Genomic DNA, 4,436 nt, shown 5'->3' with positions numbered 1-4,436 from the left:
ACTGTATAAGTTCAAGTAATTAACATCTTACTTGATGTAAGATGTTACTCGATGATGCACCTACAATCATATAGGAACTACTTAGTAGGGAGAAGGGGATAAAACTGGATGCCATAGCACAGCACTTGGAAAAAAACTAAGTCTCCACAGGTTAGCAGGGCCAGATGGCAAGAAACCCAAGGTAATATAACAAGCAGTGGCTAGAGTATTTATTCAAACTAGTCAATCATCACTGCAAGGCCCTGGTACCTTTCTTTTACAAATGAGTTCTTGTTTCGGCCATCAACTTCATCATCCCCAGAAGCCCAAAACAACACTCTAGTTTATAAACTGATGGAATTGCAGTGATTTCAGACCTAGTACTGTTGTGATCTGGGATCTTTTTATTATGGCATCATAAACATCACTTTCAACAACTTTCCAGTATGTCTTGGCCCTGTTCTGAGAGATACAAGTCAGAAGCGGAGAAAAGGTTACTAATGCGTTGATTTGTGGCATGAAGAATTGTGCAGAATCTTTTCCTTTGATATGACAGTCCAAGGGCTATATTAACGAGGGCAGATGGTTGCCATCATTTGTTACAAGCACCTATTCATTATAAAAAAGGAAAAACACCTTATCCTTCAAGAAAGGACTTAAAGTGATACCAGAAGACCTCAATCTTGCCCTCTCCAGCCTCCCTGCTTCATCTTTGTAAGGATGTTGTTCATAACCCTTCCTTCTATGCCAGGGAAAGGATATGCAAACTAAAAAAGAAGAAGTACCAGATGTGAAATTCTATAAAATGCCAACTGATTCACACCCTACACTCAGAGGATTTACACACACTTCCACTTCTGGCAGGACCAAGGGTAATGAATATTCTGCTGTAGCTGGTGAAGAACTAGCAAATAAGAGCCAAAAAGGATACCTACCCCCGGGAAGGAGAACTTCAACTACAATAAATGAGGCAATGCTGATGAGATAAAATTTACATTTAAGTCACAGAGCTACTGGGACTGAATTGTAATTTAGAAAGTGTCAGACAATAAAGCAGTTTGATAATGTCAGCTTTTTTACTGCTGTGTATCTGTAAGAAAATTTCTTTTTAAAAAAAGAGTAACATTTGAACTAGCATCGAAGTTATATTATTTTACAATATTTTATATTAAGGAAACATCAAAAATGAAGAATATGCTATAGTTTATTAAGGACATATGATGGGTTAGGGACTTGACATGTTTTATCTCATTTAGTATACTTGATCCAGATAGACCCATTTTTAAGAAGCAGCAACTCAGAAAGGGTAACTAGTCCAAAGCCCTGGCGGCAGGAAAGACCAGAAGTGGGATTCAACTATCACAAGGACAAAAAACCAAACACCGCATGTTCTCACTCGTAGGTGGGAATGGAACAATGAGAACCCTTGGACACAGGAAGGGGAACACCACACACCGGGGCCTGTTGTGGGGTGGGGGAGAGGGGAGGGATAGCATTAGCATTAGAAGATATACCTAATGACGAGTTAATGGGTGCAGCACACCAACATGGCACATGTATACATATGTAACAAACCTGCACGTTGTGCACATGTACCCTAGAACTTAAAGTATAATTTAAAAACAAAATCATTAAAAAAAAAAAAAAAAAGCCTGCCAGACTAAGTCATTGTTGTTTGTGCCTCGGATTCCCTTTGCAAAACTCATTATTAAATTTTTTTCAAAGTTATAATAATAACTATTAAGGGCTATGTTCCAAGTATACTGTCTCACTATATTTCCAAACAGCTATATGAGGTACTATTTCACCTGTATATAGTTAGAAAACTAAGACTCAAAAAAGGTAAGTAACATGCCCAGTTAGAAAGTAGGATAAACATGATTCAAATTCAAATGACTGCCTCCAAAGCCTCAGCACATTTACAAAATTCGTAAGAGCTACAAAATTGGAACAGACATTAAATGCCTGGTCTTTGGGGAATTCCTCCATTTTGCAAATTTTAGATTTAGATTCCCACCTGTCTAGCTTCATCTTTTATGTGTTTGTTTTCTCCTCTCTTCTTCTCATTATCAATACCATAACTTCCTAGATTCATGAAATGTTAGAGACAGAGGTTCACCCTCTGATAAACTGACCTACCGAGGACTAACAGTAACTTAATAACAAAGTGCAATTTACATCCCAAATTGCTCATCAGTTGGATAAACTTTCCACAGCATGATGCCGTAATTCAGCATTTCCAAAATAAGTAAATATGGAGCCATAAAAAAAAGACTATGAACAATCCAATTCCAGTGTTTTCAAGGTAACAATTAGATATAATGACTTTGTATCAAGGGTAAATTTTTGAAATCAGCCACTACTTTAATAGGATTTTCTTATGCTATAAAAACATCAAAATATGCAACCTAGCTTTGAAAGCTCTCTAAGTTGTGTTCCCAACCTAGCAAACCCTGTACACCAGCTCATCTGCTCTACTTGCCATACCTAGTAAAACTCCTTGTCTGTCTTATTTCTGGAACTGTGACAGCTTTCTCCACATTTCCATCTTTTAAAATAATCAAACTCAACGATTCATCCTTATAGTTTCTATCACAAAGTCCCAGCCATGATCTGTTGCAGGCTCATATTCCGTTACTTCGAAATTCTATCAACAGATTTATGATGACTTGATTATACAATTTTTACATCTTCTCCTTCCCCAAGACTTCCCTAAAATAGTAAAAGAGGAATAGACACATACAAAACAAAAAATAAAAGGCCTAACTGAATGAGATTTTCACCATATTTGCAAGGGGGGTGCTAACAAAAGATGGATAACTTACTTAGCAGGGAGGGGAAGCTATAACTTTAAAAGGGGAATAAAGATAAGAAGAGAGCTGATTCACTTCATAGAACCCTTAAGGAGGTTCAGGGTTTAAAGTATGCTTCTGTGGGGTACAAAATGCCCACACACACCTCTCTCCTACTCCCTGCACTAGATACAAGCACCAAGAGAATACCGCATTTTCCATGGGATAAATTTAACGGGAGTAGCACAACACTCAGAGACATCAGGTACTGTGGAGAGCAAGGAAAAAAGTGGATTAATTAAATGTCCATGTATTGAGTTATGAGACGCCTCCTCCTCAGCCTCTATCTCTTCATGTGCAAAAACCTGGAAATCAGGCATCTTCCACACACATAAGGAATCAAAGATTACTTCCTTGGAAAAACTGAACTGCCGCAGAGAAAAATATCTTTATTCTCAGGCTTGAGGTTCTCCAGCAAAGTGCTGGGTCCTAACACCCTGGAGATTCCAAAATGAAACAAGTCAATCGACAAGGCCTAGAAACAGATCTGCAAATCAGTCTTTTAATGCTTCATTCAAACCTAGACTGACACCCAAGAAACACCAAATATTTCATGAAAGATCTCAATAAAAAGAGAGACCAAAATAAACAGAGAAAAACAAATTGAAACTGGAAGAAACTGATATATGCTAGAAACAGAAAAAAGTCATCAAAAAATTTTTATGAGTATCCTCAGAAAGGTAAATGATTAAGATTACAATCTTAAAATAAGGACAGGATGCTACAGAAAACGAAAAAGCAAAAGACAAGAAAGAACACTAAACAATTCAACTTATATTTCATCTTATGCATGCAGTGAACTGTATTTTTGTTCAAAATATATATATATGTTCTACCCCTCTCAGGGGGGAGGGTATCCTCCCCTGTCCCATCCGAGGCTGGCTATTTGCTATTGATTTCCTTTGTGCAATGAAATGTGTTTGAATGTGATGTTTCACAGAAACCTTAGAACAGGCATGTGGTTGGCATTTTTCCCCCTTTGGCACAAGATTGGCAATATTCTAGATAGCAGAATATTGATATAATCTAGAATAGATATTCCAGTATGATATAATCTAGAATATTGATATAATCTAGAATAGATATTCTGGAATATGATATAATCTAGAATATTGATATAATCTAATATTGAATATTAGATTCCAGCATTCTGAATCCTCAAAGGAAGATGATGTGGACATACCTGCAGCTGACCCACAGTGAGTAACTATCATGATAAGGAATTAACTTTGCAGAGATGGGTAACTAGAAATAAGGAGTTGCTTTTCAAAGGATACAAAGTTTCAGGTAGACAGGAAGAATACACTTTAAGATCTATTTCACAGCAGGGTGACTACAGTCAAAAACAATACATTGCATAGTTCAAAAGAACTAAGAGGGTAAATTTCAAATGTATCACCACACAAAAAAAAGTTAAATAGTGAGGTAATGGATATGTTAATTAATTTGATTTAATCATTCCATACTGTATACATACATACATACAAAACATCAAATTCTATGCTTTACATGTATTACAATTATGATTTATCAATTAAAACAATATTAACTTTAAAAGAATTAAACTTTTGTTGCTGAAAGCTTTTGAAATTCTGGGCATGTTTT

This window comes from Mandrillus leucophaeus, unplaced genomic scaffold (assembly GCF_000951045.1).
Source record: "Mandrillus leucophaeus isolate KB7577 unplaced genomic scaffold, Mleu.le_1.0 Scaffold1522, whole genome shotgun sequence".
Classification (NCBI taxonomy): Eukaryota; Metazoa; Chordata; class Mammalia; order Primates; family Cercopithecidae; genus Mandrillus; species Mandrillus leucophaeus.
Note: the sequence above shows the minus strand (reverse complement) of the source record.